Source organism: Apteryx rowi, unplaced genomic scaffold (assembly GCF_003343035.1).
Source record: "Apteryx rowi isolate R43461 unplaced genomic scaffold, aptRow1 scaffold_29, whole genome shotgun sequence".
Classification (NCBI taxonomy): domain Eukaryota; kingdom Metazoa; phylum Chordata; class Aves; order Apterygiformes; family Apterygidae; genus Apteryx; species Apteryx rowi.
This window is the reverse complement of record NW_020449307.1, coordinates 4,463,802-4,490,584: the sequence shown is the minus strand read 5'-3', so window position 1 is coordinate 4,490,584 and position 26,783 is coordinate 4,463,802.

The window sequence follows — 26,783 nt, the reverse complement described above, 5'->3', positions numbered from 1 at the left end:
ACAAACCAGTGGATGCAAAATGTTCTCCATAAAGTGGCAAAGCCCTTAGGAGTTGTTTAAGAAGCCTCCTGTTGCTCAGAAAATTGGGGGGAAAGAAAGAAAGAGAGAAAGAAGGCAAAGACTGAAAAAGCATAAGAGGAACAAAATTTCCATATCAATCTGCTGGAGCAATGGAGGGAATGGGAAACCTCGGGAGATCAAACTGAACTTACTGTACCAGAGAAGACAAAAACAGAACACGTTTTGGATAACATCTGCGGAGGAAGAAAAATAAGGTAGAAAAACATCTTTCTCTATAGAATACAAAGAGTCCACTGACACAGAGACATTGGCACACCCATGATATCTGTGATTTAGAAAAAGGCAGAAACTACACTGGCTGTATTAGAAAACACTTGTTAAGAAGTGGAAATAGTTACAGAAGTGTGCCATTGCATCAAGGTTGATAAACCCTCCTAGGCTACTTTGTGCTCAAATTAGTCTCTCATTACGCTGTTATTTTGTGCTTTTGGAGAATTTCTGATTATGTATCATAAACAGTTATTAATTTTATTGCATTTGTCACATTATACTTTTAATTTCCATAGCATTTTTCAGCATAAAAGATGGAGCAGATCTTTAGAATTATATCTGAAAAGCAACTCTGGAAAAAGCAACCTTATACAATTCACAACTGATTCTAGGATGGAAAGCAGACATAAACAAAAGTACGGTTAATGATACAGTTTGAGGGCAAGCACAATTTGTGTGGACGGTTTTGCCTAGTCTTTAGTCTTAGAAAAAAGAGTTCAGAGAATTTGCAGTGTCTGTGTAGAACAGGCAACCTATCCTGGCAAATACTGTATCTGGGAAGACCCTAGTGACAGTAATTGCATGGTTTCATTCAATCTTATCTGGCTCGGGGAAATTAAAGACTTGAGTCAATCCCACCATGGACTGCACCGTTACTGAGAAATCTAGGTGTTTCTGTGGTAAAGCTTAAACACATATGTTACTCACCTGGAGTTAACTCTGTAGTGCAATTGGCCGACAAAAGTCACTCCACTATGCAATAAATTTCACTGAAAAATGTTGTTTACACAATGATGGCGGCTGTTAGAGAGCTTTCTTAAAGTTGACACAAAATCCTATGAAAGCCTTCACCAAGCTCATTAGCTGGTAAAATATTAAAATTCACACATCTACCTGCCCTCCTTATGTTAACCCATTTTATATGTCCATAACTCTTGTTATGTCTTTGCTAATTGTTAAGTTATACCACAGCTAAAACCACCATGTCATTCTTTTGGGATGGTAATGTATAATTGTCTGTCTGCCTTATTCATTGCTTATAATTTCAATCAGTAAACTAGTAGTGCTCAGCCAGTAAGGTCTATTGAACAGTTATTAAAAAGTAGCTCTTACACAGAAAGAGTAAGGAAACAACAATAACAGTCTTAAAACTATTATTACAACTTAACAGGTCAATTTTAACCTGCAGTATTAAAAAAAAAAAAATAGCTGGATGAAGAGGAAGGAAAGAATCTTTGTTTCTGCTCTTACAAACCCAAAAGAAACGGCTTTAAAGAACAATAACAAGCCAGGTGGCRCTTCATGCGCTTGTACAATTTGATTGAAGATCAGAGTCTTTGGGTTTAATTTCTTATTATTTGTCTGATAGAGGTAATATAATCTGTGCTGGCATCTGTTTCATTTTGACAACTTAATGTAGTCTCCATAGACTTACTTAGACAATGCTTTGTTGTGATTTGACAGTGTGGGTGTCATCCCCAATGACTTACACAGCCATTGCTGAGTTTGCATTTTGACATTKAAGTGGGCTCAACTGTGAATAGATGTCTAAGATGTTTATTTGCATTCACATTTTGTTTTGACATAATATCATTTTCTTAGGTCCAAATTCTTCCCTAAGTAGGTTATTCCCAACTGGGGAGAAGCAGTTCTTTGAATTTTGATGTAAAATTTGATCTTCATTGGAGAAATTATACCTTAATTTAGCATTTCAAAAATACTGAGTTTTTGCATGAAAAGAGAAAAATTTTCTAGTAAGAATGAGTTTCCTTTTAAAGTGGAGAATGTACCTACCTCAAAATGGATAAATAGGTATAATTCTGCTTTGGTATGGGTATGATTCTGCTTGGGATATCTGGGTATGATTTAACATTTTTAAAAATGAGAAAAAAGTCATCAGAAGTCCATGGCAATTATCAAGTTAAAAACAAGCTGCAGTATCAGAATTAAGGTCCGTGATCCCAAGCAAAACATTTGTTACTATACTAGTAGTTAGTATATTCCATTATCTATTCATATGTAGCCTTAGATGTATACATGCACAACCATCTCTCTGTGTTGTTATGCTATGGTACACTGCAAGCTCACAAAGCTAGGAATGACTGTGAACTCTGAACTCTTTTTTTCTTTTTTTTTCTCTCTGAGAAAAGAAAGAAGCTATAAACACTCCATTTAGGAAGAGTCTATAGATGCCTCATGCTACATGTGCAGAAATTAATATTTGATATTGAATCTTCTAAATGAGGAGTCCATCAGCTTTAGTGTCTAGACCTCAAAATGTGCCTGTGTGATAATTTCCATCAGATATTTCTCTTTTCTGGTCTTCAGGCACAGGGTCCAAGTAGAAAAAAAATAAAATGGGGTTTGGCATTTTGTTTGTTTGTCTAAGTGCAGGAATAATAATGAAAATATAGTTTGTTAATGTAAGCAAAGTTAGGTAGTTTGAAACAAGCTTCTACAGAAAAGCRAAGCATTATTTCATCTAATAGATATAATGCATAATATACTTTTATTTATAAACACATGTATATTTGTACATGTGGTATATATTTAGAAATATAACTTATATATGCCTTTATATATTCCTTATATATTCCTTATATATATTATATATTCCTTATATTCCTTATATATTCCTGTCTAAAAATCTTAAGTTTATATCATGCTCAGTGCTTTCTCAACTCCTCAAACATTTGGGGCAAGGGGGAAACATTATGTAAAAATGACAGAGTTATTATGCCAGGAGGAAAATCTACCACAGTCCATTATTATCACCAATTTCTTCTGGATTCATTCAGCAAAATTTGACAGTTCAAATCACTGAAGGAAGTGGTGAGAGCTGAGATACTAATTCTTCAACATTACGTATATTGGCATTGGTTTCTCCTGCCAGCAATTACCTTTCAGTACAGGAAAAGAATCTTGACTGTAATTATGTGATGTACGGTTTAGCGAAAGCTATTTGACCTGCCTTCAAATTCGATCAGCTCAAAGTCCACACAGACCAGCAAGCAATCTTTCATGAATGTGCTGTATGTAAATCAAAACCTGTTAGTGTGGAAGAATGGTTAAGCGAGAAAGGGCATGATCTCTTAGAAGTGAGCAATCCTGCCTTCATGATGAAGGGAGGGCCCCATGTCTATGCGAGCTGTCCTTGAACATTCCTAGACCGTTACAAAAGGGGGAAGACAAGTAGTGGTAAACAAGTCAAGGAGGAGCTAGATCCAGTACATGTCGACAGACCTCTCCACGTGGACAGCAATCCTGCACCAATCATATATCCGCTTTAGGCGCGTGAACAGAGGCTGTAAACCAATCATATAGCTATTGCTAGCACATGTGCTTATTTCCTGTCTATATATACTCTGTAAAAGCTTGAATAAAGGGAGAACGATCATACTCACATTGAGACTCATCGTTACTCCGGGTCCGTCTCCCACTCCGACATGTTAGGACTATGTCTGATATTAGCATCACAACAACAGTATCTACAGTATCTAGTGAATCTAATAAACTCTCTGTTATTCTTGGAGATGGAGACCAGGACAGCTATTTATTTCCTGTGCTACTCTGTTGTCAGAAAGTGGAAAGATGACTAACAATCCCAAGTGAACAGAGGAATTTTGCTACATGCAAAAATTATACTCCTAATAATAAGAAAGAGTGATCTATTTTCTAACCACCTTACCCACTTTCTTTCTTTCCTTAATGCCTAAGTAGCAATATTCCATGGATTATACGGGGAGTGTCTCAAAGGGGAATTGAAGCAACATCTAATCAACACCAAATGCTGAGTAAGTTAGTCCTTCATACTTCATTAAGTGGAGTTACCTACCTGCAGGGGTGGAAAAAAAAAAGAATTTTCAATGTGATTTTTCAAAGGTATCTTCTGGATGTTAATAGGACTTAATGTGAAATCCTGATAATATCATGATACAATGAGAAAAACTTGCCATATTTGTTAAGTCTGCTGATATCCTGACACTGATACCTGACAACTTTTATTACCTACAAGAAGACACAGGTGCTAGAAAATTCATGCCTAAACATTTAGGGAAGCAGATGAATAATCCTAATTTTTTGCTGTAACTATTTTGTTGCATAGCTATCGCTCAAAACCTACGGGCTATTGAGGGGGAAATGCAGGTTGCTGCCAGGAAGAGATTATTCCAGGAACTACCTGTCTGCCCATGGCTGCCCCACCAGCAGGTCTATAAACCACTCTCATTATGGAAGTTTAATTTAGGTTTACAGATATGGAGCCCTTCCAAGCAAGGCCTGCAACATGCAGAATAAGAAACAGCTACAAGATCGAAAACAGACTTTGCTGTTGCCTGAAGCAAAGTCCTAGAGTAGAGCAAGAGGCTTCTTATCCTTTTGTAGACTAGTTAGCAAAAGGCAATGTCTCCCATACACAGTGCATTGCTTTAGCCCTGGTTTGCTAGAGAAAATTTAAGAATCCAGCTGAAAGAGGAGGAGGAAGAAAAGTGCCAACTTACCTGAGACTCTATCTTGCGTTTACTAATGAACAATCAGAAAAAGAACAGTATTTCAGTACTGTTAATATGAAGAATACCTAGAAGTTTTCACTTTATCACAGTCATGGCAAAGGCTATGTAGGCATGTAACAGCAAGAACATGTGTTTTGGAGACTTTGCTGGGAACAGCTAACAGTGGCACAATGGATGTTTTTAAAGGAGCCAGGCAATGATTTTCTCCTTCAGAAAGAAGAACTTTTTATAAGGAAAGTAACTGCTTTTGAAAAGCAGCATAAACAACTCCTGATATTATTGTTTATTAAAGGAAATGGCACTGAACTCTAATTTCTGGAGGCAACAGCAGGAAGATATTTCCAAAATTTTTAATAACCTTGCACCTGCTGGCATACTGTGATTCTAACAACAGGCTTTCTATCTGACAGGATGGGAAAGAAAGGTTAAATTCTACCCAGGCTAATGGGCCTAAGAACTGCCATACTGAGCACATCTAAAATGAAATCCCAGGCACGGGAAGCCAGAGAAAGTCATGTCAGCAGGTCCAAGATTTTGCAGGAGTTCTCATCAACCACTGTCACCCTTACATATACATGCACCATGTACCTTCATGTATTGAATGACTGCTGTTTATGGCTTACATTGTGAACCTTCAGCTGGCTATTGTAAGAAAACAGATTACTTACAGCAGGGTCTGGTCTAATTTGATTATTTTGCTTTGCTTTGTGCACAGGAAAAGAAAATACAGCAACCACAAATTGTCTGGGAAAACACAGATTCCATGAATATCACAAATATCTTCAAAATCAGTAACTGTGATGTCCCTACGATACAGTAAGTTCTCCCCTGAGATATCTTGTTCTATGTGACTCTCTCATGTGTAAAACTAGTCAACAAATATTTTAGAAATGGTAATATTTTCAAATGCTAGGATATGTGTAATTGCCAAGAGACATTCCATCGTCATTCAATTGCCATTTAAGAGAAATTCATCTCCAAAATGTCATGATATTTTCTATCCAAAATAATCAGTCTGAGAATTTCAGTCTCCCAATGTTTTTTTCTGTGTTCTTTTTTCTATTCAACCATTCCGAAACAAAACAAAAATAACAACAACTGAAACAAAAAAAACCCACCAAAAACATAAAGAAGGAAAGGGAAATCATACTGTTGCTTTTTTTGAGGTTTTCATTCCTAGTGGAACCCAAGAAATTCAAAAGAAATTCAGTGGAAAAAAGTCCACTCTTTACACTGGTTCACGCAAAAAAGTTTTAATTAGTTCTAGACTGGTCAGGAAAACACTGATAACCTAAGCTCACAGAGAATACAACCCCAACGCTCAAGAACCTTCAAAACTGTTTTAACAGTTTCAAGGGATATTGTGTTACTCTCAGAGATTGCCTGCATATGAATACTTAGCCATCTTGTGGGTGTGTGACAGATTTCCAACTTGAAGCATTGCTATTTATTGAGAAAAAACTAATATCGAAGTTACTTCAGCAGTGAGATTGGTCTTATTCTTGACCAAAACAAGTGTTTTGCCTGTTAATTATCACTTGTGTTTGTGTGTTTTCCCTCTACTTTGGATTTTATAAGCTACTATTGTTTAATATTGCTTAATATGGCTTAGTATCACCCTGAAAATGGACTGGAAGTTCAAAAGTACATAGCACAGACTGTGGAAAACATATTTACATAATATAAAGGCTAATTATTTTGCAAATTGTGTCATTGTCTATGCTTATTTAACTTTCTAGGATTAAGTAAAATGATGTAAATGTTTCAAAATCATTCTAACTTCTCGTGACTGCTCTGTGTCTCAGACAACCCATGATTTTGAATTAATTCTTCTTTGAAAAGAAGTGCTCAGAGAATACATACCTTCAAGAAACCTGAAACATATAATCTGCACCTTTTGATCGCTCAGACAAAATCAGAGGCAGAAAGGATCTGTTGTGGAAGTGAAAGAAGGGCTTTCRGGAAATTAGGTTATTTAGGAAGAGGAGCCTATAGAATATGTTCTTAATTGTATAATGTACACACATATATTTTGTTCTTAAGCTGAATCACTAGTGTTTTTTCCTACYTGACCAATGACTTATAGCTATGAATTCTGACACCAGCTAGTGCTGTTCTGTTGCCTGTATCCCATACTGGATGTTGTCCCTGGTGCTGGGCAGCGGCAGGTGGCTGCTGACACCATCGCGCTTGGAACGGGCACCCTTGTGGTGATGCTCCGTCCGTCTCTTGGGGTTCCTTTGCTGTCCACCCCGCACCACCTCCTTGCTGCAGAAGCAGGCCCAACCCTGGCGGTACAGTCAGAATAAAGGATTTGGTTTATTGTCCTGCTCCACCTCCCTGATCTGCACCCCATATTACCTCTTTTGTGTTTTTTGGCCCTCCTTTTCACCACCTGTATACCTYGCTTTCTTCACCCCGGTCTCCTCCAAATAAACAGCCTGCCCTGATTTACTTTTTCCCCTTTGGTCCATTTTGCTACATCTGCACCCAAATTTATGACACCATTACTATGACCTYGTATGGTATTACTGACATGGTTGCCTAGGTGCTGCTGGCGAATTGCAAGACTGTATTCTCCAAAAGATCCCCATTGCTCCCCCTCCAGTTATCTGTGGAGTYTGATTGTTTCTTACCTAACTCCTTCTTCACCACCTGTGAGATCCAGCTGTCCTTCTCAGCACTACCTGTAACTTCTGTCAGCTCCTCACATTGTTATTTATGTTCAGCAATGTCTCATGTTTCATGTCAAGTCCAGAAGTTCTTGATGTCCTGTTCAGTTAGCTTAATCTCAGGCCAGGGCTGCTATTACAGTAGATCTCATGGATAGCATGGTCCTGAGCCAGCGAGCAATCAGAAGAATCAAGCCATTGAGTGAAGTTTGACACCCTATGAAAACCAGTTAAGGAGCACAGAGTCAGGCTGCTGTGTTTTCACTTTCTCTGGCTGCTGAGAAAACGTGAAAAAATATTTGGTACTTGTTTCCTAAACGCTAAAGTCTTCTTGCCCCAGTATTCTGTGTTGGCGAAGGAAGCTGAGAGAGTATAAAAAAATAATTTATTAAATTAGGATTGATCATCAGATGGGAAAGAGTGTCTTAACTAATTGAAATGAAAATTTCAACTAATTGAAAAGAAATGAAATAACGCCAGCTAAGTATCCAACTGCACCCTGAAACTACAGAGCAAAATGAACAACCGTGGACATAAGCCGTTAGTCAAAAGGGACTCTATTATAGCCAAACAATCTTTAAATACTTACCACTGGCTTGACGGATTTTGTTCCAGACAGCCATTCTTCACTCACGTACTGATCTAATCCTAGGGTCATCTTGCTAGCAGCAGTAGTCTATCCAGGAGTTATGTCACCTCCATATAGTAGTGCTTTTTGACTACACGCTGATTGACCAGTTTTTCTGGTGGTTCACTGACTCCTTTCCATTTTTTAAACGACTTCTCTGTCCCAGCCAGTTCATCTGGAAAATAGAGGTAACACCTACCTACTTTGCAAAATTGCTCAATGATGCTTAGAAACTGTGTTGAAAGTGGAAATGGCTATTAGTCACTTAACCTAGAAAAATCTGTTTTTCTTCCTTAATTCCACTTTGATCTATTGCCAGGGTTGGTTTCCCCTGTTTTTCATCTTGAAGCCTTGTATGCCATTCAACTGGATGCCAACATTTTAATGACATCCTTCACTGTTTTGAATGACATTTTTCCAGAAATTTCTTTGTTGTCTCTGTCCTGTGATTCAGAGGTGATGCTCTTTCCTGTTGTCATTGTCCTGTATCTTATCATCTTCAACCAGTATTCCTTCACTGCTGTTGTGATGGGAGATATGTGCTTTATAGCTTCTGTCATTTTAYAGCATAATGTATCAGTTTTCATCCTGTGCAGGATCCACATGAGTACTCTCTTTCCAGTCAAAGTATTTCTTTAGATTTGTTTCAGATAACGTCAACAGTAAAATCTATTTGATTTCAATGGGAAAAAGAATTATTTTAAACCTTTTAAAAGCCAACAGGCTTCTAAAAATTCTGTCCCAAGAAAGAATGCCAAAAATCCTAATAAGGAATACTATTAACATTGTCAGTATCCTTGGGAAAGACAGATATTTTATTAGGAAAATGAGATGTTTTATGACTTAGAGACAGTTGCAGAGTAGCAATGGGATATTACGGAATCTGCCAGTAGTTTTATGCCATTTTTTAGGAATGCAAATTCCTGTGTTACTAATCTGAAGCTAATCTAAATGGATTGTAAACGAAACTAAATCTAAGCTAAATGGATTTTGATATATTTGTGGATTGAATTGTCTGAAGTTAAGAAGAAATGTTCACAGCAACACCTTCAATCTATGTCTTATGCTCCTAAGCTAATAAACCACTTTAAATTTGGAGTAGAAATATTAACATTGTTTTACRGATATTTTAAGTAGCAACACCTTATTCCCTGGACACAGCTTGTGATAGTTCCTTTCATCAGTTCCTGAAACTCTTGGAAAGGTGTGAAAAGTATAGGAAAAAGGAAAGTTGTGACCTGGCATCTCCCAGAGATGAGAAAGGACATTCCTCYTCTAATTAAACGAATCCTCAACCCATATGATGTAAACCAATTAACATTTTTTTCTCGCTGACCAACTCCACTCTTTTTGCATGTTAAGGAGGCTTTGACATCCCCAACTAATTAATTTTTCTGTTTTCCCCCAAAGCTCATTTTTATTTCAACTTGCTATTGACCTCCACTTCTGATCATTATGGCCCTGGTGTCTTTATTCAAAATTAGTGCTGAAAAAAGAGGACACAGGAAAAAGGGCTCATCAAGGAGGCTAATTATTTAATATTACTACACAATATCAGAAGTTATTATACAAATGTAATGCATTAATTAAATTCTTCAGCAAATGAAGAACCTATCTGTGTCATGTCCAGCTCTTCTGTTACAGGATCTAAATGTAGAAAATACAGCAGATGTACTTTATGGACTGATTCCGTTTTAATTTTTTGTGCGCATAGCATTCCTAGAGATCAAGGCTCAGAAATCACACCTAATGTAAGCCAGCTCAAATTGACTTTTATCAGTGTAATTGCATCCAGTTGCACCATGTCTGGATGCACATGAGGTTTTTCCAAAATAGGTTCTTATGTTAAGAACATAAATTATTTATTAAATTTGGAAAGAAATTATCTGATTTGCTACATACTCCACTGGGTCTCAGAAGCACACAGTGAAAAAAAAGTTAATTTACTCTTTACTCTGAACCTTCCSTATTTTAAGTTTCAGGTCTTGTGTCTTTTTGTCTGCTGCTTGGTGTCCTGCTGGTGCGTTACACTATCTTGCTTTTTAACTGGTTTATTCATCGCATGTGACTGGATTTGGCACCAGTGCTTCTTTCCTTTGACAGTCTATGACCAAAGATATTCAGCAACAAAAGAGCCTCTCTGAACCAAAGCATTGTTTATTTAAACAGTGAGAACGAAGTATAAGCCGGAATAAAGGCATTTCAAAACAACCAACAGTGTAAATGTATGTCCATTTTACATAAACTCCTCAACAAGATGTTACAGTTGCTCAGCAGGCCTGTCTTGTTCGGACGCCCTCAGGAAACCATTGAACGTCTGTCTGGTTTCCTGCTACTGAGCAATCCTTACCGAACTCCTGAGACTCCTTTTAAAACTGCTACAGCTCTTTAGATTTCTTCGTTTCCAGTTCTGGCTTGTACAAATATTTACCCTCAGCATCTCTCAAACATTTGGAGAAAAGTAGCTTAGAATGAGTTTCAAACCTCTCTGTTTTTTGGGTTTTTTTTTCTTATTCTTGCCCTTACTAGCCACTTATCAAATAACTGACATACACCTAATCATGAACACACCAGTGACTTAGTCGAGGTTCGTCCTAAATCTAGTCCAAATACTAAACAAGCATCTTGTCTATCTTGTTTATGTTTGCTTGTTTTAAAAATAGAAAAGATATTTGCTGCTAATAAAAAAAAATGTCCAGTAATTTACTACTGACAGTTAGACCTGAAAAGTAACTTAGATGCTCCCTTGCTACTCAGCTGTCTGAGAGCAAGATTTAGGGACTGCTGAGAATCCATAAGTGACATTTAGTTGTCTAACATTTGAGTACCCACATTTGAATTAGTGTTTATGGTCCCATTATGGTCAATGGGAACCAAGCCAACACTTTCAGCAGGGTCTAGAGAACAATTTCATCCCGGAGCAGCTTTGTGAGATGGGATTCGGTTGCCTAAGTGAGAATACCTAGCAGCAGTTTAGATTCCCGAGCATCTCCCACCTCAGCTCCACCTGCCAATGGAGTAGGACATGAGTCGCTGTGCCATATATACCTGATTTGTGTAGGCACAGGCACCGCTCTTACCCTGGGCATAGTGGGGTTCATCCTCACCAGAACTTTATAACCCTTGGGAAAATCTCTGCGAGTCTCATTTCCCTCTTGCGCAGAGCACAGACAACACATATTCTGACACTAAACCCGGCACCACAACACGGGTACAGGGAATACACCCCAGGCACGCCAACCTGCGCGATAACCTGCAGTGGGGAAGGTTGTCCCCAGCCTTGCAGGGACAGGCATGTGACAAAGTGGGCTCAGCATGAAAAGTAACCTCCAGGAGAAAGTGAGAAGACCACAACATTCCTGCTGTCCTGTGGTCTCATTTATGAGTTGAGTGGCGAGAATTCATTGTATAACTGTGTGTTTCAACCCTCCTTTTTACCCTGAATATTTTTTGGTGGTGCAAAGCAAGCTTGACAGAGCGATTGTGCATTCATGCACCTGCACAGTAGCCCTCCAGGGATTTCCCTGGCTAAACCCAAGCTCATAAAGACAGGCATGTGGGCAGCTGGAGCTGAGTGCCAGAGGGAATGCACAGTATGGCCATTTTTCGGTTTCAGACATACAACAATTAAATATTGCCGTCTTGATCACATTAAGCTGATAATGAATAACCTATTTCTGTTCTTTTTCTTTGTGCTATATTGTTCTCTTAGATTGCATTGCACACACACACATGTTCACAGGTCTACCCAAAAATTTTCTGATGAGATCCCCACTAGCTAAAAAGTCCTTATAGACCTCACAAGGCAGACAGATTAGATACCTTAGGGTACGTTAAACAGCACAAAGTGCCTGTGTTAAGGCAACTAACTGTCATCTCTACCTTTAGTCAGAGGAATCATTTCCTAGACTACACTGACTCTATTGGCCATATTTATAAAGGAGCATAGGCACAGAATTCAGATATAGGCACCAGTGTAGTAGATATACAGTAGATACATAAAGTTAAAATCCCTCTCCAAAAGACCTTAAGTCCTTCTTGTGCTAAAAACCTTTAGACACTTGARTTTCTAACCAGGCATTTGAAAACCATTTACATTCTTCATTCTGCACTGCTCTTGCAAATATGTCTCAGCCATAAATTTTATCACCTATAATTTTATTTCTTCCACACTGAAGATAAAGATATTCATTAGATCTCAGAATAACTCTTTTAAAAAAGAAAAGACTGTTTTCCATGACATAATTGCATTAGAGATCTATCAGTTAGCCAGTCCACTATACATTAACATTTTTACATTTTGCATTTTATATATTTTCAGTTAGTTCTTGCATAGAACTATTATATAGATGGCACAAATTATTTTACCAGCTCATCAGATAGAACTAAGTTAAAAGTCTTCTAGCAGTTTTATCAAACAACTTGTTTTTGCATGGCCTTTTTCAGAAAGCTATGTTGATTTATTGTAATGAAATCAACATTCTACAATTACTTATTGAGTCTTCTATAAATTTTCTTCTTTTTTCTTTTGGCTGACACTTAGGTCAAACAAACCAGCTTCCAACCACCCAGCATCCTTTTACCTTTTTTTAATTTTTGTTTTATTTTAGCACAACATTAACATTCTTCTCTTTTTCTGAAATTTCTCATTACTTCAAGAATTACCAGCAAGTTTGATAGAAGACTAGAGTTCCTCACAGTTAACTTTTCTAATGCTTTTTTTTGTGCAAATCAGTATTCTGGTTGAAAAATATGTATATCCTTAGCAGATGTTGATTAAAACATCCTTTGGTCACTAATAGAACATAAAGTAGTTCATCATCTTCTTGTAAGGTGCTCTGTTTCTGTGCAAATAGAACATAGAAGTATTTATCAAAAGCTTTTATCTTTTTATGTCATTAATGGTTTTGTATTTCCATCTGGAAATGGACATTTCCTATTTCTATGACATTTTTAACCCCAAAGTGTTTCTAAAATTTATTCCCATTGGCCTGGGATGCGTTTTGTTTTTGTTTTGTTTTGTTTTTACTTTATTTGTTTTTCTCCTACTAAAAGAATGACTAGAACATTATCTTTCTGAAGCCTACGCAGTAAATATAATCTCATTTCAGTTTCATTTCAGTCTTTACCTCTGACCTGTGAGGTACTGTTATGCCTCCTAGTGACCACAGTCCTTTGTGCCCCCTCTCTCTAGTTTGGATTAGGGTCCGTGGCAGGCTCACCATGGCTCTCATGACTCATTCTGATCCTTCAGCTTTATGCAATGCAATTCATTGGTTCAGCAAATGAAGAAACTACACTACGAGACATGTAGCATAGACAAGAGTGACAGTACTTGAGAATGACACTTGATCTGTAACCTCTGTGAGTCAACACAGCACTTCAAGCAAATTAAAATTAAGGTCAAACAACCACCAGACTATTATGATTTCCACTGACATAATGAATACTCTGATTTTAGTATAACCAACCTGTTTTAATTTATATATTTCTAATACATTATGTATGAAGAAAAATGTAGAATTTTGTAGAAATTACAATTTCCATCTAATTAGAAAAACTACAACAGAAAAATCATGACCTAAAACTTCATCTGGCCTGGGTTATTTCATGTTCCTTTTTTAACAGACTGAAATGCTGTATTCTGCAAGTAATAGAGGGGTACTTTGCATTGCTGTCTCAGATAAGGTGATGTATTGGTTAATTATGACTTTGCAGTCAGGCAACAACAACAGTTGAGCTCATGAAATTCCCATTTAAATACAATTTATGTCAGTTCAGCGACACTTTGCAGTATAATTTTGAAGCCTGCCTATGATTCCTACCAGCTACTATTCTCAGAATGTATCAATATCTAAATACAAGATCACTCAGAGTTAGCCTTGGTAGCCCAGCTTTTATGCACGTCTTATTTAGCTCCTTATGACTGTTGTGTGTTCCAACATAATCTGAGAGAATTGTTTTTCAGTGACCTTTGTTGGCTTGTTCTGGCTGAAACTGTGCCTCCTGGGCGTGATCAGCCATGTCACTGAATGCCCCCCAGTCATTCTGATAAAAAGCTATTTGATAAGTGCTGAAACCATTTCCCTTCTATGCCTCTAAGGCCAGGAATAGAGGAGAAGAAAAAAAAAAAAAACTCCTAATGTGGAATTAGTAGCTATGTATGATTCCCATCAAGATGGGGAAARAAAGACATTGATTGAGACACGTCTGCGGTTCATTAGCATTTTTTGTCTTTGAGAAAGTTCGTGTCGGTCTGACAGATGAAGAGACATTGCTGAACAAAGAGAAAATGAAGATAACTGGTAAAAATAGAAAAAATAATGAAGGGCATACTGTTAAAACTAATTACATTAAGATTGATATCACTTAGCAGAAGAATGTTACCTCATCTCCCAAAAATGCTTGATTGCTCATACACCATGAGCTTCCTGCATTTTACAGGCATTAATGAATGCTGCAAAAATGTAAGATTTCTGTATTCCATATTTTGGCAATCAAACTAGATTATCAATTTCTGGGTTTGATAACCCATTCTCCRCATGAGCTCTTAGTTGTTCTGGCCATTAGAAGATCCGTTTTCAGTGAATTTGTAGTTATGGTTTTGGTCCTTGACAGAACCAAGGCTAGGTAGAAAGGAGAAATAAGTGTCCAGTCTTCTCTGAATTTTTTGGTCTCTAGGGACTGTGGCTATAAAAACAATACATAACTGATAAACAAGACTGATAGCAGTGCCCATTATAAAACTCTCCATGGTTATAGCCTGTTTCCTTTTGCTTATTGCTTAGCTAAATTTCAACTTGAGGCTATAATTCCACATAAGAAGTGAAATAAGGCTATTTTTGTTTGGTTTGGGGGGGGGGGGTTTGTTCTTAGAAGCAACCAAAATTATTTCCAAGATCAAGGCTAGGGAAAAGGTGCTGTTTTTGTCTCTTTGATAAGAAAGTTTGTGATTTTAAAAAGAGGTTCACTAGTTCATTTCTTGAAACGGGCTCTTCACTAGCTAGTCCACTATTCTGAAACAGAATCTTGACTTATGGCAGGCATTTCTGTCATGGACATATAGCCTTTTGCCATCCTTGGACAAGCATGCCCAAACTAGGTCTGCTCATAAATGTTTGAAACAACACTGTCCTGTAGARTGAGTCCTGCTCCTGCCTTTGCCATTCTATTTGCACCAAATTATTCACTTCTAAACACCAAGGGTGTTTATTCCTGTCACTTAAGACCATACTTACATACTACACAAATGTTAGCAGTGATGCTGGCTTAAAGAGGTCTTGCCTGTCCTACCGTCCCCATATCTGGCCACTTGTTTCCACCCCTGCCTGCTGGTTGCCTCACCATCAGTTGTGTAAACTGGATGCCTGAAGTGATCCAGGTTAAAAAAACCTCTGATAAAATGGAAAGGAGAGTCTAGTAAACAAAGCATAGGGTCCCTGTTGGAAAATGAGAATAAAAACATAGGACAGTCTATTCTGTGCATTGAAAAATAAGAGTGTATTAGACTGCAAGCAACCTTTATAACATACTGCATATATTATAAGTAGCAACGTCTGATTTCATTTGTTTAATGAAAAATAAAAGCATTATAATACTTGCTGGATCACCATTCTGAGCACAGGGTGTAGAACCTATCCTGATTCTCACTGAGGCTATATAAAAGTCAGGGGCTACTAACACTTCTTCTCTGGTAAATACTCATAGGTGAACCAAACAAAACCTGTCCTCATAGCTATACAGCTATGTGGCTGTATGGCATGGATAACCATATAAATCAATGTTTTTTACACATATATGTGCATGTACTTGTGGGCGTGTATATATGCCATGCAATTACGGTGCATTACTTGCTTGTATTATGGTAGCCCATAGGCTTTCCTCAGTCCTGGATCACTATTTGCTACCCAGATCCCCAACAGCAATGACAGTCCATGGCCTGAGTTTTATAGGAGATATGTATCCAAACACACGCTAAATATACAATTCAGCCCTGCAGCATGAAAGAATGCCTAACTGTAATTATCTCCAAGGTATCATCAAGTCACATTTTATAAAGAATAAATCATAAATAATAAATAAATCACACTAGTTGGTAAGTCAAGAGCTTAGGCAGGGCACTAATACAGAGCAATAAGTGAAATCTGTTAGTTAAATACAGACTTCCAAGTCTATGCATAAAAACACTATTATTCTTCTGGCAATCTAAAGCATAACAAAAATGATCACCGTTTAAAACAAAAACACTCCACTCAGTATCTAGGGCTTAAAGAATGCAAGAGGAAAATCTGAAAGTATCATTCTCAAAGCACTTTGCCTACACTGTAAATTAGAAATACATGCACTTTCTGCAGCCTGAAAACAGTTTAATTGTGAGAGCTGAATKCAAAATCTCCCATTGGCACAGATTGGCTTTGAAATGTTATCACGTAAGTGAGGATTTTGAAAATACCCTTGACCAGTTTTGTGAAAATATATCATACTTCTATTTGTGTCATCTTTAACCATGTATCATGTCACTCCCTTTCATAACATTACAGAACCTGATCACAGTTCCAGAGTATTAAACTAATCATGCATATTTTATGCAAACATTAACCTTTAGTGTTAATCCAAACCTATAATGAACCATAAAGGTGGTTTATAACATACTCTGCTTGCCTTTTATGAGTATTTTCATTTCTCTCACCAAACTGTTTTAAACCTCAGAAAGAAATAGTACCCAGATTTTTACAGTGGAGATTTTTGTAAATAACATTTGGCCACTTCTCTGAAACAACTGAGTTATAGAGCTATTTTACCTGTAAGCAACGTAGATGAACTTTCAGAATAATTAGTTCTAAAAACTTTAGTACCTCATAAAAATGAACATTGTTAAGCTGCTTCCTGTGAGCTTTTTACATGGGCAAATTTCATGTTTAATTGAATGTTTAATCTGTCTTGTTGCAGTTCACTCTAATAAGAAAAACAGCCATTCTTGTACAGCACCTTTCATGTTACACATCCCAAGACACTTCACAAAATATGCACATCTCATAAATTGTGAAAAAGATAAATTAGATACATAAAACAGATACATGGAACTAAACTAAAACTACTACAAAATGTTGCAGCAATACAGTGAGATTGATCAAGGGATGAGAAATGTATTTATCTAAGGACCAAAATAATACTGAAATTTGATATCAGTGTCCAGTACCTAAATGTCTACATTATTGACCTAAAGGTTTATCTTGGAAAGCAGCTAATAGATAACTGAAATTCATGTGATGTTTACACTAAAATTCTGGCTACAATTGTAAACGATGACATCAGTGGAGAGAGTACAGTAATATTGATATTCCAAAGGGATAGAGTCTCTCTGCTTAGGCAGTTACATGGCTTTCAGCCCTGCAGTGTTGAGAGGAGCTCACAATCATTTGTAAAATTTCCTTTATCTCTGAGAAGAACTATCTCCAAATTACAAATGGGAAAAGGAGAAAGAGTAGCATTCCTATTTTTTTAATRTTAAACAGAAAGTCTGTAGCTAACTTAAAAACTGCTGTTCTGAGTCCCAGACTAGGCCAGACTTCATTTATTTTGTGAGCTACCACACTGAAATTAGTAGGAAGTATTTTAGGAGGAAAGGGTGAGGAGGTAAGAGACCTTGTAAGGGAAGAAACAACATCTGACCTCGAAACAAAATATCTTGAACAAATTTTTCCTAGTAACCTCATTGACTTCAGGGTTGATTTTGTCTCAGTACTGTTAAAATTAATAAACACATTTCTCTAAAATAGTAGTTAATGGAAGCAAAATTCAAAATCAAGGAAACTTTCTGTTACTTTTCCTGAAACACAAAATGTGCCAGTCATCTAAAATAATGTGGGGGGACCTCCAAAGTTCCATACATAGCCAGACAGGAAAAAACTATCTGCCTGTAATGGTAGTCAAATAGCCATTACCAGTGAGCAGGTTTTCCTCYAACAGCCTATGCGAATAGTGTCCAAATAAGCAATTCATACCAATAGCAAAGCTAGGGCATGTGATGCTTTTATATTCTRTTCAATGCCTCTTTTACCCTGAAGTGATGCATTAACAAGGCTCTTCAAATGTTTTCTTTTCTTATCTCATTCATAATTGTCAGTTTCCCTCAAGACTCCCTCTGGCAATTGATGGCCACATGTAATTTTGAGGTTAAGAAGTCCAACACTTTGTTAAAAAACATTGAAAAAGTTCCTAAGTAAAAAGAATGAATGCTGTGGTGAAAAGAAGCAGCATGTCAAATGGATTAAGTATTTAGTACCTTACCTCCGTGACCGCCCAACCTATAAATAATATCTTATCTCTAGAATAAAGAGGCCTCATGGTGTAAGGAGCAATCACATCTCCAAGAAGAGAAAGAAACCAAAACAAGGCAGCAGCAACTGGAACAAGGATCTTCATGTAGGACTGTAGCAAAGAGCAGAGGAGGTGAGTTCATTTCTGATGGGGAATTCTTCCCTCTCATTACATGGTTTCTTACCCCATAAARAACCTGTAATTTCTTTCTTTGATCAGCACACTGAGAAGTGAAAATGAAAATACATCCTATGGTCCTGTACAAAAGTGCCTGGGCAATACTCATCATTCCTGCAGGAGTAGAGGAAAAATTGTTAGTGGATGAGTTGGACTGATTGTTCATTGCATATAGTTTAACCATTCAAACATGTATAACAGAATCGTTCTAGTAAAGTCTTTCTTAATCTTCTCTCTTAAAGAAATTAGAAATGTTTAAGCAGTCAAATATCTGCTTGTAAGATGAATACAGAAGAAGTAGTAATAGAATGCATGCTAATTATTGCTAAATGGTACTAAATGGCAAATGGTATCCAATGCTCAGATAAAGGATATTTAAGCAAAGGAAATGTCTGACCTCCAGCATCACCTACATGTTGCATGAACTCCTGCCTGCCTGGAGAAGCTCAGACTGGCAGTTCCTGAATTTTAGCCAATCCCCTACTTAGCAGTAGTTTATATCTTCAATGCGTTCATGCAGAAGGAGTTTTCAGGGCTATTCGGGAGGTAAGGCCAAGGCCCAGCTGTAGGAAAAAGATTTTTTATCCGCAGCTTGTGTCTTGGTGCTTTGGTCTTTTAAGTGCTCTACTTCAGTTTTCTTTGACTCCTGGCTGCAGCCCTGCCTCAGTTCCTTGGATCTTTGCTTCAGTTCATCTCAACCCCCTATCTAAATCCTCCTCTGCTCTTGCTGTGGCCCTTCATGTCAGCTGCTGTACTGTTTTGGTTTCCTCTTCTTCTTGGAGAGGTCCTCATGATGTTGTAAGGTTTCCTGTTGTAAACACCAGGCTCTRTGAATGACCTGCCCAATTCTCTGAAATTTGAGAAAGTTGAGTTTAGGAGTGAATTAYTGATTTGAAATGAAACTGGATTCAGTATGAGATTGTCAAAACAAATGACTCCTTTGAGATTTTGAGTGATTTTAGACACCTTTGTTGACACCTGAAATAAGCAGTTTGGAATAGCAACAAGGTAAATTGGGCAAAATGCTCTGATTTATGATCAGATTTGCTCTGAGAACCTGATTTTGTGATCCTCGAAGGTGAAATGCAGAAGGGCAATAGTATGGAATGATACTGTATGAAGATTAAAACTGAAACTTTATGTCTGAACCATAAGTTCAGACTTCTCATATCTCAAAACAGATCTCAAAAGACAAGATCCCAAGGCAAAGTAAGCTTATAGTGCAAATTTAATGTTAGAATTAATCTAAAGTCATTGTTAGATACTAGATTATTTCCTACAAAATAATTAATTAATCCTAAACTTCATGTAAATTGGTAGTCTTTAGTGTTTCCTATCCATTAGTTTATAAAGACAATAATGGTTATTCTTATGGTCTAGAAAGTTAGGAATGATGATCAAGAATCAGGTGAATTCGGTTAAGTCTGTGATCTTGCAGATAAACACACRTATATGACTGTATGAATTAATAACAGACTCTATAGCTTGGCACGTTTGGTCTTTGACTGCTGTGCACATGACATTTGGGCCACCAAAGGYAAAACAAATAATCATAGCAATAAAATCCTCTCCACAGGAGGTGATGAAGGTCTCAGTCAGGTCTTTTCATAGAAGCGAAAAGACACAAAGCCAAGATGCAACGAGGGATTCCTGAGGACAGAAGAACTATATAAACTGAAAGATGGTCACCTTCTGTCACTTCACCTGAAGACTAGAATTTTGCTCATTCTGCAAGATGAACACTTTTACTGCAAATATTTGYTATCTATATGCCACACAGGAAACTGGGGATTTCAATACCAGATCAGATTACTAATCAGCTCTTACTTCAAGACCTGGCTCCTTTTCCTAACTGGTCTAATTTCATTCAGAAATCAGCAGTGTATATGAGATGTCCAGTGTATCATCACTTTTAAAATGATTTCTTAATATTGTCATCTGCTGACTGGATCACTCAGTTTTCCACCTCACTTTCCAGGGGTCTAGAATCCTCTGTAGACTTTAGACAAAATACTGTTAATGAAATTTTTACAGTCTCCTCTTGGAAATCACTGATAATTAAGTTAAATAACAACCGGCCTTCTGTGCAAGTAAAACCTTGTATGCTTCTCACCTGTATGGCTCCAAAAACATAGTCACGAGCCATAGTCCCATTGTACTAGATGCTGTAYGAATAGAGAACAAATAGACTGATTCCAGCTCCCAGAGCTCTGCAATCTTAATATAAGACAAAGCAAATGAGGATTAGTAAGAAGTAAGAGTGAGGATAGAAAATAAATCAAATGGTTGGCAGAGCTCATGTCATATCAGCTGCTGGAGGGCTGCTGAGTGATGTCTTGACACAAGTATATTTTAAGAAATGCTTTGCAGGAAGATGAAAATTCAGTTCTGTAGGAGATAAAGGGAATTACTCCCAAGAATAAAAAGAGCAGCACTGAACAACACAAGAAAGTGGAGGAGACTGCTTTGAAGACTTATTACAGTTGTTAACGGATGCTGGCGTCATAATCCAGCCAAATGAAAGACACATGGTAGGTGGAGTAGGGACAGGCTAGGAAGTACCATGTTTTATGTTTARTGAGATAGATGCAAGGAAAGGAGTGATATTCACAGCTGAAGTCTGAACTATTATTACTGGGCAAGTCTGAATTTGTTGATCCCCAAAGATTTTATCACTTCAGGATATGAGAGGATAAAAACCCGGTGGGATTTTTTTTTTACCATGAACCTTGTTATGAAGAAGCAATTGGTGAGTTTGAGGCATAGAATGAAAAATGAAAGAATGGCACAAGCCAGAGGGTGCTTCAAATACTGTACACGTGAGTGACCAACAGGATGGTGATGCTTGTCCATAGTGATCAAGAAAGTAGGCAACAGAAAGAAGCTGGAGGGGATCTTAAGGTAGGGACAGTAAGACCTATACTTAACTATACTGAATGTGAGCTAAGGGCAAAATATTCCCATGATGGCTTAGAGGCAGTTTAAACAGAAGAAAATGGGATTGAAAGAGAAATGTAGGTCTATGGATCTTAGGTTAGAGATGGCATTTGAGTGCTAATACTTTCTGCCTTTTCTACCTTTTACTCAGTCTTTAGCCCCTAATAAAATTTTACCTTTCATCCTTCCACTACTCTTTCTCGTTAAAGCTTCCCACCTAGATTTTATTCAAATACCTAAATCTACATCATCTGCTAGGAGCCCCTTGTCATGCAAGAGGAACAGTCTTAAAGTGTGTTGAGAAACACTTGTTTAGCTAGGGTTATGATACAGTGTAGCTTACCTATCCCACAAAAACTAGCTGAAGCAGCCTGAATGTTTAACAAGGATTGCTGTCCAGCCGCTCGTGAATGATGTGCAAATCAAGAATTCACTGCAGAAATTATTCAGCAAATAATTTTGAATAATAATAAATGAAAGAAAAGGGTAAACTGCAGACAATTTTCAAAACAGAAGGTGGGCAGAATTCACTGAATAAATTATTCATCCAGTTCTGTCAGACTGCATCTACATGAATCCCCCCTTCCTCCTTTCACTATATGGCAAAATTTTTCAGGGGTTTAAAGATGGAGAAGTCCAATTATGTTTTTGTGACACATATAAGGAAACTTTTAACTGATAAGCAGTTAATATTTCTTCCTAATTGTGTAAGGAACCATTATCACCCTTGCAGAGAAGTCAGTTTCCCAGCTCAGGGGTCCATGGTTCAGCCTGTTGGGTTTGTGCTGTGGAGGCACTGGCCTCCTGCATTCACCCCAGTGGTCCTCGCATGTCAAACAGTCCAGGGGATGGATCTGCAGGCAGGAGGGCAAATCTTGTTTCCTGGAAGCAGAGTAATTTTTAAAGCTGCACAAAGACGGCCTCAATTTCTTCTCTTTTAGACTCATCTCAGCCAAATGATTAAGCTTCAAAATAATGGCTTTTCTAAAAGGTAAAGTGTTTGGATCACTTACCTAATAACTGAAACTGCTGATAAATCATAAATAACCTGGTATTTATTGTCCTGCAGTGTGCCTTGACACTACTTTATTTTATTGAGTGTGGGAAAGGAAGATGACATAGGGCATAACCTTGAGTTTTTCAAATCCTATGAAATAACTGCCAGCCAGTCTTTTTTTTTTTCCCCCAATAAATACTTTTGTGCCTCTGCTTTCCTAATTGAGTCCCACTTTTTCTAGCAACCTAATAATGAACTAAATTCTGTGCTTTAGAAAGAGTTCATGGACTGACCTGCTGATGAAATATGCAACATAACCTGCTCAGGGGGCTTAAAATGGTTAAACTTGAAATGGCAACACCTTCTTTTTCATTTGCTATCTTCTCTTCATATAACTGGTAGAAAGTCAGCAGCAACATGTCCATTCCTTGGTTCATCTGTTCAAACTGCATTTGAATTCTGGTTCTTCTTCCTGTGCAAGTAAAAAGACCAAATACATTCTTTGCATGGGCACATCTGAAATTTAACCACCAAACAACTTTGTTCTAGCAAGTCTTTCCATAAAAGCAGAAAGACTGCTTTTTTCCCTTTTGAGAATCCTTTGTAGAAATATTTTCTTTACATAATATGGTTATAAAATATAACACAAGGTGGAGGTTTTTTTTTTCCTCTTCCTCTTTTTTAATACAATATTCAGAAAATTAATAAATATGAAAGTAGAGGACTGCATACCTAGAGACGTGAGTAGAGCTAGCTAAAATTTTGCTCCCAGAAGACTGTAGTCTTAATGTTCAGACTGTGTAAAAGAAAGTCAAGCAATCAGAAACACTCTTGTTTTTGTGTATTTTCTATGTGAGAAAGCTATTCCATTAGAATTGACATAGTTCACGCTCAGGGGTTTGAGGTACAGGGAAGTGCAGCAGCCTAGTGAATGCAAAGGCATGTGCAAATTCAGTTATAAAACTTTATTGTACTGAAGAAAAGAAAGGCAAAACAGTTTGGGGGAACTGCTGCCCATGCAGCAGACCTAGGGCTGACCTGAGTCACAGTGTCCACTTGATCCAGGATAACACAGTACGATTGTACTCAGATACAGAAGTAACACACTTGTATCCAAGCAGAATTACACTTGGATGAATAAGCTCTTCATCTTTGCTTCTTAACTGAGGTGCAGCATCACATAAATAGTATGTCTCCAAATCAGGTTTGGTGACATTTCTGATTCAGAACTAGCATACAGCAATGCAGACTGAGGTTCTTTGCATCAACAGTCTAGTTTACCTGCAGCTGAGATGCATGGTAACCTGTCCATGAATAACTGACAGTCAACTCTATCAGAATTTGGAGTAGCAAAATGAAACAGTAACGTGTTTCATATTAAATGACACAAATCACACACTAAATTTTACACAGACTACTATACAAGCTCTTTGTATTCTGGTGCATGTGTAAGTTAATGGACAAGCACAGAGAAAAATTACTTGCCTTCACTTCTCAAAGCAGTCACAAAGACCTTGCAAGTGGTGAACTATGATGAACTACACTGCAGTTTTGTATCTTTGCAAAACAGACAATGCTCAGCCTGAAAAAAATAGGATTCCTGCCAAGGTGATTTTGGAAAAATTACTCTTCTTAAGATACCTACACTTTAAAATACAGTGCTCAGTGCTTAGAAACTTATATAGTAGGGCCACTTTTACTCCTGGTGCAACTCTTGAGAAGCCCAGGAGGCATGCTGGTTGTCCCACCACTTCACCGCAGGCTGTGGTAGCACACTTGCTGCACCACTGCTGCTTGAGGCAGCCTAAAAGTTGTCCCCTCCCAAAGTTGCTTATTCCTGCCCACTGCAACTTCTTTGTGTCAGCAGCACTGAACTAGCAGAAAAACCATCTAGCAAACAAAAAGAGGAGAAACTTCATCTCACTCAGATTCCTATTATAACTCCTCATGTGGCCGTGCAGATACTAGGCCGACACAATGGATGGTGCAACGTGGGGTCTAAACAACTGGCTGAGATACTGGGGTGAAAGGACTGGGCTTTCTAAAGCTGGCACTGCTACAGAAAAAGGTCTGCATAATCATAGCCTTGGAGCAGATTGTTCTTTGCCAAATAACCACTCAGTTGTATCTGTGAGTGAATGGATCTTCTTTTCCTGACAAGTTAATCTTGAAAGTACCCAAGTGCCAAGTACTCCATTAGTATAAAGCTGAAGTGACTAATAGGGATAATGCGCAACAGACATCTTAGGACGAGAATCAGACACCTTCTTGTTTTTGTGTTAATGTGACAGATGCATTCAAAGGACAATATGTTTTTTACCATTTGAGAACCAAAACTGCAAAATGTAATTTTACAGGGATGCAGCTGTAAAGAGGAAAACCTGGTGTTGGTGTCAGATGGTTCTTGAGTTCAATCCTTTTTTATTAAAAGCAAACAACAGAGAAATATTTATTTCCTTATTATTCTAAACCCAATTTAGCCAGTATCCARCCCAAAATTCTTTTTCTCCCAATTTCCTTTCCCTCTCAGGTTCATACCAAAAAGGATTTGCTGGCTGTTTTGGAGGATCTCTTTGCTTTTCATTTGTACTCCTTTTCTCACACCCATGCTCACATACAGATGCAATCAAAATCATCACTTTGCTACTATATTTCCAGTCAGACCACAGTGAATCTGGCAGCATACTTAAGGTTCCTCAGCAGGCTTGTGGTTTAGGACAGTGCTGTGTTACTTCAGCTATTTCAAAAGAAAGGCTCAGTTAATAGCTCTTTCATTCACCCTGAATGGAGTAAAATGTTATGCCCACCACTTATTAGGAGTTTTGTTGCAGCTCCAAGCATAACAATATTAATTGCCTACTACAACTCTTTTGTAAACAGGTAAATCACATGCTGCAAGGACCATAATATGCAAGGATAACATTTTGTTTTGCCAGTTCATTTTGCAGCTGCCAAAATCATGCATGCATATTTTACAGTCATAGTAAATTGTATGCACAGATCCAATTATTTAAATGACTAAGTATCTAACTGTGAACATAAATCATATATTTTAGGGTCTCTGCCTACAACTGAACCTCAGGCATAGAAGGATGCGTGCAATTTCAAAAGCTATGAGTTTCGTTTGTTTCCACAGAGAGCCGGGTAAAACTGTTTCAATAGGTTCTTAGTAATTCGTATTCCGTGTAATATACTATAAAACACAATAGCTCTGATCCAAACTGAGCTAAAGTCATTGGCAAAGCTCCCATTGACTTCAAAAGGAAAGTCATTCTAAGAGTAAGAGTAATTGGTGAAGAGCAGGAGTGTTAGTGTATTTTTATAAGGACATCTCATCCTTTCTATTTATATAAAAAGTTACTGTTTCCATTCCCATAAACAATGCAGGTACCAACACAGCAGCCCATGGATTGTACAGCAGCCTCCAGCCATATCTTTATATATGAAYTTCCTCCTCAATGGGGAGGATATTAACCCCATTTTCTAAGGAAACATCTCCCCTGACTCTCTCTACTGAAATGAATCGGTCTTCGTGTTTTAGCGGTGACCAAAAATGATAGCACCTGTCAGTCTTCATGAAAATCTCTGTGGTTTGGATCCCACTAACAGTAAACAATTTTCTGAGAAGAGTCACTGCGGGATTCCCAGCAGGGTTTGACAGCCGCTTGTCTTTCAAGAAATTGCCCACTATTGAAGTTAACTGCGTCAACGCCCACAGAATACAAACGTCCCTCTCCTGATAAGGAAGCCTCAAGCACCCAGGTCTGTTTTATTAGAAGGGCCCCCACATTGAACCTCTCTGTTTATTTATAAGAATCTGACTGYTGTTAGAACAATATGTTGGTTCTGCTGATTACTCTTTTCAAATGTCAGTTTCTTCTAAATTATGAGATAATCTAAAGGGATAAAAATGCATACTTCCTTGTTATTGATTTTGTCTTCAAATTATTGCAAAGTGTGAATTATAACATTATTATCTTCTGAGTAACAAAGTACTAGCAAGCCTTTAATTACCTACTACAACTCAATGCATCATTAGAATGATCCATTTTAATGACATGATACAGTGTGATTATTATTTTGTTATTATTATTGTATAAGCCTAAATTAAAACCCCATATCCAAATAAACTCCAAATCATTCTATTCCTTTCACAGTTTCAAAGCAGTCTTCAATTTCCTATCCTTCTTTGCCTGTTAACAAAACAACCATATATTTTTGTTACAATTTTTGTAGAATAAGGTTCCATA